The sequence below is a fragment of the Pinus tabuliformis genome, chromosome 9 (assembly GCF_031772625.1).
Source record: "Pinus tabuliformis cultivar Carrire ecotype Pingquan chromosome 9, CPIR1, whole genome shotgun sequence".
Taxonomy (NCBI): domain Eukaryota; kingdom Viridiplantae; phylum Streptophyta; class Pinopsida; order Pinales; family Pinaceae; genus Pinus; species Pinus tabuliformis.
The window spans coordinates 543,273,833-543,290,791 of record NC_142307.1 but is presented as its reverse complement, the minus strand read 5'-3'; positions in this window follow the sequence as shown (position 1 = coordinate 543,290,791).

Genomic DNA, 16,959 nt, shown 5'->3' with positions numbered 1-16,959 from the left:
CTCCAAATGAATTTGAAGACCTTCCTTTTATAGGCTTCTTGTGGGGTGGAATGGGTCCTTAGGCTAACTTGATCTTCTCTTAGGCTGACATGGTGTGGAGGTCACATAATTCATATTTGACTCAATACTTAACATTTTTACATGATTCAAAAGCCCAAGAAGGGTTTCTTTAAATGTACAATAATTCTATAGACTCAGAATAAATCCTAGAAGTCCTCAATGTGGACTTTACCTAAAACATTGTGACCCAAGCATGAAACCCATGCTTTAATAAGTCACAACAATAACAATAAAAATTACTTTCTTTATTCTTTTAACAAGTACATTACATAATGACTCAAGTACATTATTGAAGACTGAACATAGTTACTTTTTCCAACAGTCTTAAAGTAGACAAACTTTAAGAGCTGCTTATTTCACAGGTGATTAAATTATTGTATGCTATCTAAGGTTATTTTGAGAATTACAACATGATGTGTCAAGGATATATCATCATGCTACAGGAGACTGGAATCTCCACTACTGAGATTGTCTACAGTATGGCTGAATCATATAGAATACAACATGCCGGAGTTATGGTTACAAATTAAAATATGACCAGGTGATGGTTGGAGTATGGACAAAGAATGTTAACTAGAATAAGGGTATGAATACTCCAGTTCACCAAGACCCTTTACTAGATGGAGTATATGCGCTATAGTTGTAATTAGTATGCCATGCCTCAATGAAAATATATCTTGTTGAGGGACTACATATTAAAATTGGTTTGACTCAGTATGATCGATGATAAGCCCGAGGTGTTATAGAAATTTTTGTGCCTTACAACTATAAGCATGAAATGTCCATAATCCAAGGGATCCAAAGTCCCTAAACATGTTGTTCCTACCCCTAGAGGAACAAGGCTAACAAACCACAACAATTCACAGAAGTTCTCCACCAGAAACTGCTCAAAAACAAGTCAATTCAGGATCAATTCAGAGGCTCCACTAGCTGCCTGCGTTGAAATGCAGAGGCTACACTGGCTAGTTGCATTGCAACACAGGTGGAAGCACTACCAGGGTGTGCTGAGCGGGAAATGACAAATGGCAGGGTCCTTTGTGCGAGGTGTAAAGACTGTGGAAGCTTCCAGAATCTTCCTCCATGACACTTGCCTTGATGAGTTCGACTAAGTGATGAGTAAGAGGCTCTTAGTCTCCAAGTGGAAGCAAGAACTGACAGAGGGAGAGGACACTAGTCAGATCTCAAGCTGACTCATCCTCTCTCCAAACATCTATATATGGATCTCTCCTCCATGAGATCCGGGAGGCTGGAATTTTGTTATTGCAAAGAATTTCTGTTGGTTTGAGATTAGAATCATTGGGTGCTTAATGCTTTGAAGGGAGGTGAAGAAAGGATTTCATTCACTGGGAGGTAAATGCTGGATTGGAACTCTTTTGGTTGTATCTCCTCCTGAACCTTGTTATTCATCAATAAAGCTATCTTGGTTTCTCCTATATACTGATGTATCTTTGATGTATGATTGCATTAGTATGTTTAGTTTATTTCTAATCCTGAACTAGTTATGAATATGAATCTATGTCTTTGTGTAGTGTTCTCTTCTTGTGATCTTATAGGAACCTATTGAAGCTGGGCGAGCGAGAAGACAAGTAGCTGGGAACTCTCAAAGAGAAGAGAAACCGGATTGAGGGACAAACGGAAGACACCGGTTAGTCCATCCATCTCTCTTCATTCTTAATTCATAAAGGAAGAATACTAGAATAGCTGTTTCTGTTTGTTGCTAAGGCACTGTCACACCTTAGGTGGATAGGATCGTCCTGCATAGGCATTTTTCCCCACAACAAATTGGTGACTCCGCTGGGAAGATCTGTTTAGTCATTTTATTTGTGTCTCTATCATTGTTTGTTTCATAGACTCAAAAGCAGCAATCGAACTGCATCTGCTATTTTCAGATGCAAAGTAGACAGCTGCTGCTTTGATCCAATCACTGGATTTATCTATGATCTGAACAATGGACTCACAAATGATTTGATGATCCTTTGTGATAGATCTTAGCCCTCCTTCAAATCATCCCTTTGATTGTACCTAATTGATAGCTTTGATCCTGCCAAAAACTGTTGATTTAACTGCAAACCGTAACCCAGAACCCAGAAACAACTCTCGTTCCTGCTTCAGCGCAGACTCTGTGAAGAGGTTCTGCATTTCAACGTAGGTCCCGTGAAGGCCACCTGCGCTGAATGTCAAAACCTCTGTGTTAGGAGTGCGCTGATCAATTTTTGCCTTGTGCAGCTGTGGTTCTCTGTTTATTTTAGCTCAGTTTTATCTCTGTTTTTTGCAGCCTGTTATCAGTTAGTATACCTATCTGAAACTCCTTTTCTCTGCTTTAATTCCGCCTCCTTTTGTACAAAAAGACTGTGAGTGTTTTTATGTGTTTGTGGCGTCATTTACAGTTTTCCTTTGCAAGAGTGAAATAGTCGACCTGTAGCCCTTGATTCAGATCTGTTGATTTTGATCTTAGGAGAGAGTTCATTGGCTGATTGACAGTTGATTATACGTTTACTTTTGCTTTTGGTTTGAGTTTGTCTCTTTTAAGTGTCGAAACAAGTGTTCATTTCGAAAGTCATAAAGTGTTGTATTCTCTTCTACCCTTTCTGATTTCGAAAAAGTAAACTTGTTTGTATTTGTCATTTAAAAGCAAATTCAAAGTTGTACAAAAAGCTTTCTTTTTAGGCATCAATATTAAGAGAGCGGAAAACAAACACCTGCATTGTGCATTTGCATCTTGATAGTTTGCATGCTTGATTTAGGAAAAGTGCATTTAGAGTGTGCTGATTACTCTTTGAGAAAAGATGGTGTCTTTCTTTTCCCTTTGTAGCTAGGATTTTCATTGTTGAAAAAGAGATAAAATTTGCTTATCATCTTTTAGATTGCATTTAGGAGTTGTATCTACATCTCGTGGTGAACCTCAAAAGGCAAACTTCTAAGAAAGATCAACCTAAAATAAATTGAATGAACTTAACAACGCTTTGTAACTTAACGCACAACATAGAGGTCTAGGCTAGAGACGTGTTCCAGCATCGTAAAGCCTGATGACTGTCGATCTCGCGATGGTGGGTGATTCCTCCTGAGGGACAATAGCGCCAGTACGGATTGTGCTCCCACGTACCGTCGAGTATATATTGGGAGACCCCTATAGGCATAAAACCTTTATCCTTAGGAAGCCGTGTCGGCCGCCCTACTGATCGCAATGCACTAAACACAGCATTCAGGAAGATTGACCGCCCGTACCTTAAAAAGTATTCTGTGGTTTTGCGAAAAGTTTGGCACACCCTCTACCTAGAATTCCAGAGCAGTTCCTTTTTGCCTTTTTCAAACTCTATAACGGAAAAAGTCCATCCGAGCATTTGTCACTTCGGGCTCGTTAAAACATCGAAGGAGACTAGAGTCATCTTTAGCTTTTTCTCGACTCTTTAAAATTGAAAAAGCAAGTTGTGTCTAAAGCGTCTAAAAAATTCATTTAATTCGGAAACACACTTTCCCCTTTTGTATTTTGGTTGATCGAGTAATCCGCAATCGTGGAAGAAAGTCAATTGAAACCCCGTCGTTCGCGGAGGCTTACGAGTCAACCGTCTTTGTCTCCAGAATCGAAAATAGTACGGACAAAGCGAACTCGTTTAACCGGTTCAAAATCTCCTATCAAAGTTAGAACAAGTGCTCCAACAACATCTGAGATTCCGATTACTCCAAACATTTCTGGAAACCTTGCCTCTACAGAAGAAGTTCAACAGCCACAGAGGGACAGTGATACTGATCCTAGTCTGAGAACAAACACTTGTGTTACTGAACCAGTTCCATCTGTAACCGGTTCAGAGAGTCTTGTTCTTCAAACATCTGTCGCTGTTGATTCAACCCCTTCTTCGGCACCAGAAATATTTTACGGACCTGACGGTCTTCCCCTTCCACCTGGTTTGATTGCGATAGAGGAAATTGTAGAAGATCCGCAAGCAAGTACTCCAACACATTTTGGAGTCGGGGTCACTCTATTTCCTTCGACATCAGAAGTTAGTCTACCACCAGTGGAAGTTCCTGTAGAATCGCTAGGTAATCTCTTGGATAGACTCAAAATGTCTGAACAACCGTCAACATCTAGGACTGTGTCGAATGACATAGCGACAGCAGAACTCCCTGCCGTCACTCCGACAATGTTTGTCGGCATACCATCTGTCCCGACTAGCTCACAACCGCTAGAAGGAGTCCACCCAGGGACTATTTCGACAGTGTGGTCCGTTCCAGTTTGTTCCTCCGGAATAATATCCGGCAACTCTTATGTTGAAACTCGCCAGATTGATCCATTTAGAGGTCAATTTGGGCAATCCAGTCCCCAAGGACAAACAATCCCCTTGAGTTCCGGATTGCCACTGTATGGGGGGCAGCATGCCCTTTCATTACCCCCTCCGGGAGGATATCCATACGGGAGTTCACAATAGTATTCAGGTTATACTGGAGTTACATCAAGTGGTTGGGTACCTATGCTACCTCAACAACCAAGGGTTGTGTATTCTATGCAACAATGTGTACCTATGTCGAACATCCCAACCACACCGGCTATTGTGACAGTGTCGCAAGTTCAAACGTTGCTTGTTGTATGTCAACCTCATATTTCTCAGGTTGTAATGCAACAACCCCTTGACCCTATGACTCAACCACAATCGCCTACTGGTGGGGCGACACAGGTCCAAACGGGGACAATTACCCCACACCTTGGTCCAACGGTTAGTATAGCGCAACAGAACATGGCTTCGCAACCATGGTTGGTGCAATACCAACAACCACAATTCCAACAAGTATACCAAGGTTCTGAGCAGTAGATCTTTGCGAACAGTGGACAACCGTACATTCAAAACGGTCAAAATCAACCACTTTACGGTGGTCATGTCCACCAACCGTATCAGTCATACCAACATCAATTACATTATGCTGGTATGCAAAGGCCAACTGCTCAGGCAATTCCATCGTATCCTGGGTATGCTTCACCTAACCTGAATCAACAGTTACCATTCGTGGCAACTTTAGAGTTACCCGATTTACACCGGTTAACAAACGATCCAATTGCTTACGCCCCTTGGTGACCAGCGATTCCTCACAAACTTCCTTCAGACATTCCTAAATTTAATGGAAATCCAGGTGAGGACCCATCGAATCACGTGATGACATTTCATCTATGGTGTTCATCAAACACCCTGAACGATGATTCAATAAGGCTTCGCCTTTTTCAGAGGACGTTAACGGGTCCAGCGGCAAAATGGTATATTGAATTGCCTAGAGCTTCGTTCGACAATTTCAGCACCTTAGCCACGACATTCTTAACCCATTTTCAATTACCGATAAGGTATGAAATGGGAACGGAAATCTTAACCAACTTCAAACAGACGACGACCACTCACATATCTGATCATATACATGAGTGGCGGCGTCGTCGTAGGATGGTAAAAACGTACATTCCCGATCAGCTATTAGCTGAAAGGTTTATCAAGTCATTACTTCCTGCAATAACGGAAGATGTGGCAAAGGGGGGAGTCGTAACGGAAGAGCAAGTTATCGCTCGTGCGCAATATCTAGACTTGGTCTATACTCAGTCTGGCACGCTCTATGACAAAATACCTGACGCCCCTAGACCGGAATTTTCAATTCCTCCTCCTCCTAAATCAAACAATGACTCTCATGCCGGTGATGGCGTCATTGGCACGACAAACGCGAAATCAACAAAGGCCAACTCCAAGAAGGCCCGTAAGATTTCAGATCAAAATGCAAAAGATGAAATTCTTGCTTCGGAAGTAAATGCCGTATCAGCAGATAAAGGCAAAGAAACCAAACAACCAGGAAGCAAGAAGAAGCAAGACAAAGGGAAGAAGAAGAAACAAGGAGAGTCATCTCCTGAAAAAACTTCTTCAAACCCTCCTGGAAATAGGAAACCAAAAAATCCATGTTATATATGCGATGAGGATCATTGGACTGCAGATTGTCCATACAAAGCTGAGCTTAAAAAATTCTTTAAGAATTCGCAAACCTCAGTTGTGTTTACTGATCCGTTTCCAAATCCAGGACAAAATCTGGTTGATAGTGGAAATGCTTCCCCGTCGCAAGTGCTTATGTTGTCCATTTCCAAGCAACAAAACGATGCTTTGATTTCGACAAGGAACAAAGATTACGGGAATCCGCAGCTGTCGAACGGCAAGGAAAAAGATCAACCAAGCAGTTTGACAACAACTTCGACAGAAGTTGTACCACCCATCATTCCTGAATTAACAATAAAACCGCCAAAGGGAGTAGTACACAAGTCGACATTTAATCCTCGCGCCAGAGCAGCGCAACATTATAACATAGTGGAAGATTTGGCCCAATCGCCGTCCGCTATGTCGACTCTTGAAGTACTACAAAATTGCCCATCCCAAAGGCAGGCTTTGTTATCAGCCATTGGTGGGGTTGATCCTAAGGATTCCAATCTTGTATCCTTTGACCATAAAGGATACGATCCTCAGTTACCAGCTCAACTAGCTTTCCTTATCCAAGTGAAAGCCCTCAACAAAACTGTTCATCGAATAATTATTGATGAGGGGGCATCTACATGTATTATGTCGATGAGTTTCTGGAAAACTTTAGGATCTCCAACCTTGTCGCGATCTTCGACAACATTAAAAGCATTCGACGGAAGGACATATACCCCATATGGTATCCTAAATAACTTGAAGGTTGAACTAGGGGGAAAAATAGTAGAAATAGATGTTGAAGTCATCGATGGGAATCTTGATTACAACACCCTACTAGGAAGACAATGGCTCAGGCAGGGGCACCCCTCCTCGACAAGCCAGTCAAGAAGTAAATGTCTACTGCGGTCAATGGGATAGATTTTCCCCTAATCTGGAATAATTGGTTGATAGGATCCCAAGCATCGAGCAAATACTGCAGTAAAGAAATCTGCTGCCTCATGCTAGAGATGCGGAATAACTTCAGCAGGCCACAGTTCCTCAGCGCGTTCACCGTGACAGGATCATGTAGGGCAATCATGTCCTCTTCTTCATGTTCCCGTTCTCGCCATGTAAGGGTCATTTTGCTCCAATATATCTGAAAAACAAACATGAGATGAGTTAGATCCTGGTTTTGATGAGAAACAGAAAAAAATTTCATCAAAAACTGAGCAACAAAACTCTTTTTCTGCGCCCAACGCACCTACCCAGTGTTCCACCTGTGTTGAAGGTCAAACTGCCTTCATACAACTTGACATTCAACGCAGGTTTCGAGTGAACTAGGTGTGCTGATGGCAGAGCGACCCCATCAAACCCCAGGGGCTCAGAAAAATAGGAAAACAAGCACAGAATGCAGAAATGAAACCATGAAAAGAAAGAGCTCAGGTTTAGCTCCTACTTGGTCCAGACGGCGCCGAGAATCGTCCACAGAATCTCCCGAAATCAGCTGATGAAAATCAAGGGGGAAGAGGCACCTCCAAAGCTCCAACAAACCAAGTTCAAATGAAATGGTAAAATGAGAGGTAAAAACACTTTTAATAGCTTTTTACGTAGTTAGAAGTGAAATATTAATGTTTTAATCTCATTTTCAAGAAAATGTTATTTATTTCTAACTAGTTTGATGCAGCAATTGAGGGTATGGTACTATCTTTGAAAAGAGCAAAGCTATTTATGGTAAAAAATCAAAACTAGACCATGAATTATCGAGCAGTTTTAGCACATAGTTCATGCTCGTTAAAAAATAAACATAAGTATCGAGCAGTTTTAGCACATAGCTCATGCTCGTTAAAAAATAAACATAAGTATCGAGCAGTTTTAGCACATAGTTCATGCTCGTTAAAAAATAAACATAAGTATCGAGCAGTTTTAGCACATAGTTCATGCTCGTTAAAAAATAAACATAAGTCCGAGCAGTTTTAGCGCATAGTTCATGCTTGTTAAAAAATAAACATAAGATCGAGCAAATGTTTCCGCCCGTGTTTAAGCTCGTTAAAAAATGAACTATTCCGGTAAATAACCACCGTGAATGTAATATCATCAGCCATTAAAGCCTTGGTCGTTTTTGCACCGTCACCTCCACTTTTCCATTGGCCGATCGTTCACCTCCATATGATTGTTTACCCATTTTGAGGAACAGCTGCGAAGAGTGATTTCACTAGCCATCCTTGTGACACTGCCGTGATTGGAAAATTCCAACCCGTACCTGGAATTAGCTGCTAACCCGTTTTATCACTCGTTCCTCAAAAGACGAGTCTTCTTTAAGCTCTTTTCATCTTACTCGTAAAATATGAAAAGATTGCCGAGTTTCGCCCTTCCAGCTCGTTAAAGCGACCGGAAGTGCTATCCCTCCTCTAGATTTTAATCTTTTTGGACCTGAGGGATTATTGCACAAAAAGATCGAGCGCTTGTTTTGTTCGGCTCGTTAAAACTATCGAAAACTCATCCCTTCTGTATTGTTTTATACTTTTTCGGACTTAAGGGATTAGATGACAAAAAAGGACTTTCGGAGTTGACTTTACGTACCTTTTCGGACTCTCTAAAAATGAAAAGGACCGAGTTATCTTTGTCGTTAGACTCGTTAAAAGCATTAAATAGCGACAAACTTGTCTTTAGACGAGAATGAGTTTCACTATCGCTAGGCTCCTTAAAACATAGCGATGGGTTTGCCCGAAGGGCAAATTATAGAACAAGCATATGTTATCCTCCTCAAGCTTGACAAAAATAAAGAGGTACTGGTCAGCAATGACTGGGGAAAAATTGGGAGAAACTCAAGAAAACTTTGATGGTAGCAAGTCGCTCTTGAACATGACACTTTTCCTCCGTACCACAATCGGGTTGGGTTGTTTCATTCACCGGTCACCTCGCCATGGTTTCGCCATACCATCCATATTTTGGGTAATGCTACCGATCCATCGCATAAGTGTCGCCACATGTTCAAGAGAAGTCATTCAGAAAAGTCACCTGTGTCCCATCCACTACCATACATTATACTCTTTCATGACCGCCACCCTGAATCATATGTCATCAGATCATTTTCACCTCCATCAAAATCGTTAGCTCCGTTCCGTGTCATTGATGTGGGATTCATTAAGGCCCTCCTTTGACAGATCACTTCTTGTCGACATCAGCTCATTATCCAAGAAGTTGATATAGGAACAACCCCTTCAGTACTTTGAAGCTTGCATGCCTTAATGGCAAGTTTCTCACTTCCGGCGACAGGTACACATCAATGACCTTCGACCGAAATATTTTGCGTGGTGTTCGACGCCAAGTCCTCTATTCACACCACGTGAATTGTACTGCAGTACCTTGAGGGTCATCTTCATTATCGGTGATTCCTCTCGCGCTTGTTAACAGTTTACATCATTGACTGGTAATCAAGCGATGTCTTTCCATGTTCGACTTCAGAACAATTCTCACATGGATCGACTTGTACTTAGAGTGAAGATCGGACGAGATTGAAGACCCCGGATCTAGTTTCATCCATCCGGGCTGCGATATATATTCAGAAAATAAAGACATAGAAATGTACAGCTTTACAGCACAGATAATCATCCCACCAAAAGGATGATGGCTCTATCAGAATCATCAGTCTATCATCAGACGATTGTCTGTTATATGTACATGAAAGTGAATTTATAAAGCTGAGCATGGGATTGCCCACCTCAGCTAGATCGTGAAAAAAGTATGAAAATAATGTATTGTATTGTATTGTATTACAGGTCTCCTCCCAGCATTGAAAGAACTTCAGATCCTCCTAATAAAGCATTTCACCCGATAAACGGCCTCATACTTTAGGGGGCAACTGTTATAGACATTTTTGTGCCTTACAGCTATAAGCATGAAATGTCCATAATCCAAGGGATCCAAAGTCCCTAAACATGTTGTTCCTACCCCTAGAGGAACAAGGCTAACAAACCACAGAAATTCACAGAAGTTCTCCACCAGAAACTGCTCAAAAACAAGTCAATTCAGGATCAATTCAGAGGCTCCACTAGCTGCCTCCGTTGAAATGTAGAGGCTACACTGGCTAGTTGCATTGCAACGCAGGTGGAAGCACTACCAGGGTGTGCTGAGCGGGAAATGACAAATGGCAGTGTCCTTTGTGCGAGGTGTAAAGACTGTGGAAGCTTCCAAAATCTTCCTCCATGACACTTGCCTTGATGAGTTCGACTAAGTGATGAGTAAGAGGCTCTTAGTCTCCAAGTGGAAGCAAGAACTGACAGAGGGAGAGGACACTAGTCAGATCTCAAGCTGACTCATCCTCTCTCCAAACATCTATATATGGATCTCTCCTCCATGAGATCCAGGAGGCTGGAATTTTGTTATTGCAAAGAATTGCTGTTGGTTTGAGATTAGAATCATTGGGTGCTTAATGCTTTGAAGGGAGGTGAAGAAAGGATTTCATTCGCTGGGAGGTAGATGCTGGATTGGAACTCTTTTGGTTGTATCTCCTCCTGAACCTTGTTATTCATCAATAAAGCTATCTTGGTTTCTCCTATATACTGATGTATCTTTGATGTATGATTGCATTAGTATGTTTAGTTTATTTCTAATCCTGAACTAGTTATGAATATGAATCTATGTCTTTGTGTAGTGTTCTCTTCTTGTGATCTTGCAGGAACCTGTTGAAGCTGGGCGAGCGAGTAGGCAAGTAGCTGGGAACTCTCAAAGAGAAGAGAAACCGGATCGAGGGACAAACGGAAGACACCGGTTAGTCCATCCATCTCTCTTCATTCTTAATTCATAAAGGAAGAATACTAGAATAACTGTTTCTGTTTGTTGCTAAGGCACTGTCACACCTTAGGTGGATAGGATCGTCCTGCATCATTAATGTATGCCCCAGACTATCAAAAAGATTTTAACCTATATCTGGCTGCAGCGGATACGACCATTGCGATGGTTTTAGTTCAAGAAGTCGATGGAATCGAACACCCTATATATTATTTAAGTAGAATCTTAAATGATACAGAAAGTAAATATTCTTATGTTGAAAAACTAGCGCTTGCAGCTGTTCAAGCGATACAAAGGTTTCGACACTATGTCCTCTTTCGGAAAACTACCATTTTGTCTGATTGCAACCCCATGACTTATATATTGTCGCGACAGTTGCTGGGGGGCAAATATTCAAAATGGATAGCAATCCTTCAAGAGTTTGATCTGGAATTCGTAAAATCCAAATCAAAGAAAGCTCTAGTTTTCGCAGAATTATTGTGCGATCTCCCATCGTCGTCCAATGATGAAACATCCGAAGAATCAATCGTGGACGAGAATTTGTTTCTGATATCTACAAGCAATGAGTGGTATGGAGATATAATAATTTATCTCCAAACCCAAAAGTTCAGGCCTAACACCTCTCACTCAGAACAAAAACGTATACGATACCAAGCAAAAGACTACATGATCGTCGGTGATACGCTTTACCGTCGTGGTATCGATACAGTTCTGAGAAGGTGCCTCACCGGTGAGGAGGCCGAAAAAGTCTTGAATGAATGTCATTCAGGCGCGTGTGGGGGGCACCAATCTGGATATGCTACAGCACAGAAAATCTTACGAGCAGGATACTTCTGGCCAACCATGTTCAAAGATTGCATAACCGTAGTCAGAAGTTGCCATGCTTGTCAAATTTTTGATAGCAAAACCAGAAGACCACCCGCACCTTTACAGCCAATAGTTGCTGTTGGGCCTTTCGCTAAATGGGGCATCGATTTCATGACATGTAACCCCACCTCGACCGGGGGGCATGGGTATATTATAGTCGCTGTTGACTATTTTACCAAATGGGCCGAGGCGATGCCTACATTAGATAACACTGGTGAAACAACTACCCTTTTCTTTTTCAATCATGTAGTCGCCAGATTCGGCGTACCACAGGCTATTGTTACGGATCATGGATCGCATTTTCGCAATCACATGATGGTTGAATTAGCTGCCAAGCTAGGGCTATCTCACGACAGCTCTACCCCGTATTATCCGCAAGCCAACGGACAGGTTGAAGCGATCAACAAAGTCCTGAAGCATATGTTGCAAAGGATGATCAGAGTTCACAAAAGAAGGTGGCACCTAATCCTGTACTCAGCCTTGTGGGCTTACCTAACATCGGTAACGAATGCGACCGGGTTCACACCTTTCCAACTGGTGTATGGCCTGGAAGCAGTCTTGCCAGTCCAGTGTGAAATCTCGTCTCTTAAACTCGCAATTGATCTCCTCCCCGGAACTTCAGAAGAAGAGGCCCGTTTCTTAGAATTAATCCAATTGGATGAAACCCGTCGTGATGCCGCTTTGGCTAACGAAGCCCATAAGAAACGAGTCAAGGCGCAGTTCGACAAAAATGTCAAACCTCGTGTCTTCTCAGAAGGTGACTTGGTCTTGCTTTACGACCAAGAATCCGATAAATTGGGAGCGGGTAAATTTAATTCTTTATGGATGGGCCCCTATATTGTTAAACGAGTGTTAGCAAAAGAAGCCTACGAGTTAATGGATTATGACGGAATTCCACTGGTGCAACCCCATAATGGGTTGTACCTCAAGCGTTACTATGCTTAAATAGTAACCTGTATGCTTTTGTTGTATTTTGTTTTCGCTAAAGTGTTTGTTTTGGTCGAGTAATCCACCTTTTTACATTTATTGCAGATGTCAAACCTTTTGGAGACATGTGTTGGATATGCCGACAGAGCGAGTCGTAGTTCGCGGAACCTGTCCTCCGCAGCCTGGGCCATTTTTGATCCAAGCGGCGAGTTAGTAAGTTTCAGAGGTGTATGTATTGGGCAATCAACGAATAACATCGCTGAGTATAGTGCGTTGATAGAACTACTCTCTGATGCCATCACCCATGGTATACGCCGACTAATCGTCAGGCTAGACTCACAACACGTAATACTACAACTCAATGGTATATATTCCGTCCGCAACCCAGATATTTATCGCATGTTCCTAAGGGTTAAGATTTTGGAAAGACAATTTGATTTAATTCAATACCAACATATTTCCAGAAACTTAAACACATTAACCGACTCATTAGCAAACTATGTGTTAGATAGATATTTGCGACATTTATAAAAAGAAGCACATCATCAATGTTGTACATATTGATCACATAACTCAACCAGAATAAAACCCCGAAAATCAAAAAATATATATATAAGCTGTTTATGGTTTACATATAATGTTCTGTAACCAAGACAAAATCGGTCACATGACCCAAAAACTCAAAAGTGCTAGGGGGCACCCTAGTCTAGTGATGCTCATGATAGCACGTCACGGCCTGTGCGATCATGCGTAAGAGACGAGTCCATCGTCTAGGCACACCAGTAGTATGCCGCTGTAACTGTAAGGGAAACTTGTCGATCCTCACGTCTGGAATGCCGAGAGTAAGGCTCTCAACCTGCTCCTGCACAACTGTAAGGGTCTCGGCCACATCAAGGTCACGAAGAATAACCCTCCCGGCAGCCTCTCCTGCTGGGGCAGCGGCTGGCACTCTCGAGCGAACTGCTGGGCGAACAGGACCAACATCTGCATGCACACATGAGTTTGATTAAAGTCTTGATAGAATAAAGCACAAGGAAATTATGAATAAAAATAGTAAACAGTGATATGGTCAAAGGTTTTACCAATAGCGCCCCACTGCTCGCCTTCCGGCAGTACCAAATCTAGATCACCCCAGAAGTCCATGCCAACATATGGATACTCAGAATAGACCATCTCCTGACACTCGAACCACCTGAAGAAGGTATCAGAGAAAGAAATCTGAGATTGACCAGCATGCCTAGACATGTGATCAACCCATCTCTGCGTGCGTGGTTTAGTAGGAGAAGGCAAGTCGAGTGCAATGTACTGTGGCTACATCAGTGGTATCTTCTCCAAGGCGAAGGCAGTCAAAATAGAACCGAATCCAAAGTTCTTCAACTTCCCGTCCTTTACCTTGGTCAACTGACTTTTCATCTGAAGAAGTATTGCATCACACCAGTTGAATACTTTCGGTTGGAGACACTCCAAGGCATGCTGCATATAGGATCTGTTGGCCACATGAAGAGACGCACTATCGGCCATCCTACCAACAGTATACAGGATAGGCCTAAGGGACCTGTCAGCAACCTCACGGATAACGATCTTGCCGTCTTTGCTCAGCTGAGATCCTTCCCTGCAATACTGGCGGACATAGTCTCTGACAGAGTCACTCCCTCGGGCCGAACCTGACAAAGAAATGGGGGCACCCCTCCTCGACAAGTCAGTTAAGAAGTAAATGTCTACTGCGGTCAAGGGGATAGATTTGCCCCTAATCTGGAATAATTGGTTGATAGGATCCCAAGCATCGAGCAAATACTGCAGTAAAGAAATCTGATACCTCATGCTAGAGATGCGGAAGAACTTCAGCAGGCCACAGTTCCTCAGCGCGTTCACCGTGACAGGATCATGTAGGGCAATCATGTCCTCTTCTTCATGTTCCCGTTCTCGCCATGTAAGGGTCATTTTGCTCCAATATCTCTGAAAAACAAACATGAGATGAGTTAGATCCTGGTTTTGATGAGAAACAGAAAAATTTTTCATCAAAAACTGAGCAACAAAACTCCTTTTCTGCGCCCAACGCACCTACCTAGTGTTCCACCTGCGTTGAAGGTCAAACTGCCTTCATACAGCTTGACATTCAACGCAGGTTTCGAGTGAACTAGGTGCGCTGATGGCAGAGCGACCCCATCAAACCCCAGGGGCTCAGAAAAACAAGAAAACAAGCACAGAATGTAGAAAGGAAACCATGAAAAGAAAGAGCTCAGGTTTAGCTCCTACCTGGTCCAGACGGCGCCAAGAATCGTCCACAGAATCTCCCGAAATCAGCTGATGAAAATCAAGGGGGAAGAGGCACCTCCAAAGCTCCAACAAACCAAGTTCAAATGAAATGGTAAAATGAGAGGTAAAAACACTTTTAATAGCTTTTTACGTAGTTCGAAGTGAAATATTAATGTTTTAATCTCATTTTCAAGCAAATGTTATTCATTTCTAACTAGTTTGATGCAGCAATTGAGGGTACGGTACTATCTTTGAAAAGAGCAAAGCTATTTATGGTAAAAAATCAAAACTAGACCATGAATTATCGAGCAGTTTTAGCACATAGTTCATGCTCGTTAAAAAATAAACATAAGTATCGAGCAGTTTTAGCACATAGTTCATGCTCGTTAAAAAATAAACATAAGTCCGAGCAGTTTTAGCGCATAGTTCATGCTCGTTAAAAAATAAACATAAGATCGAGCAAATGTTTCCACCCGCGTTGAAGATCGTTAAAAAATGAACTATTCCGGTAAATAACCACCGAGAATGTAATATCATCAGCCATTAAAGCCTTGGTCGTGTTTGCACCGTCACCTCCACTTTTCCATTGGCCGATCGTTCACCTCCATATTATTGTTTACCCATTTTGAGGAACAACTGCGAAGAGTGATTTCACTAGCCATCCTTGTGACACTGTCGTGATTGGAAAATTCTAACCCGTACCTGGAATCAGCTGCTAACCCGTTTTATCACTCGTTCCTCAAAAGACGAGTCTTATTTAAGCTCTTTTCATCTAACTCGTAAAATATGAAAATATTACCGAGTTTCGGCCTTCCAGCTCGTTAAAGCAACCGGAAGTGCTATCCCTCCTCTAGATTTTAATCTTTTTTGACCTGAGGGATTATTGCACAAAAAGATCGAGCGCTTTTTTTGTTCGGCTCGTTAAAACTATCGAAAACTCATCACTTCTGTATTGTTTTATACTTTTTCGGACTTAAGGGATTAGATGACGAAAAAGGACTTTCGGAGTTGACTTTACGTACCTTTTCGGACTCTCTAAAAATGAAAAGGACCGAGTTATCTTTGTCGTTAGACTCGTTAAAAGCATTAAATAGCGACAAACTTGTCTTTAGACGAGAATGAGTTTCACTATCGCTAGGCGCGTTAAAACATAGCGATGGGTTTGCCTGAAGGGAAAATTATAGAACAAGCATATGTTATCCTCCTCAAGCTTGACAAAAATAAAGAGGTACTGGTCAGCAATGACTGGGGAAAAATTGGGAGAAACTCAAGAAAACTTTGATGGTAGCAAGTCGCTCTTGAACATGACACTTTTCCTCCGTACCACAATCGGGTTGGGTTGTTTCATTCACCGGTCACCTCGCCATGGTCTCGCCATACCATCCATATTTGGGGTAATGCTACCGATCCATCGCATAAGTGTCGCCACATGTTCAAGAGAAGTCGTTCAGAGAAGTCACCTGTGTCCCATCCACTACCATACATTATACTCTTTCATGACCGCCACCCTGAATCATATGTCATCAGATCATTTTCACCTCCATCAAAATCATTAGCTCCGTTCCGTGTCATTGATGTGGGATTCATTAAGGCCCTCCTTTGACGGATCACTTCTTGTCGACATCAGCTCATTATCCAAGAAGTTGATATAGGAACAACCCCTTCAGTACTTTGAAGCTTGCATGCCTCAATGGCAAGTTTCTCACTTCCAGCGACAGGTACACATCAATGACCTTCGACCGAAAGATTTTGCGTGGTGTTCGATGCCAAGTCCTCTATTCACACCACATGAATTGTACTGCAGTACCTTGAGGGTCATCTTCATTATCGGTGATTCCTCTCGCACTTGTTAATAGTTTACATCATTGACTGGTAATCAAGCGATGTCTTTCCATCTTCGACTTCAGAGCAATTCTCACATGGAGCGACTTCTAAGAGTGAAGATCAGACGAGATTGAAGACCCCAGATCTAGTTTCATCCATTCGGGCTGCGATATATATTAAGAAAATAAAGACATAGAAATGTACGGCTTTACAGCACATATAATCATCCTACCAAAAGGATGATGGCTCTATCAGAATCATCAGTCTATCATCAGACGATTGTCTGTTATATGTACATGAAAATGAATTTATAAAGCTGAGCATGGGAATG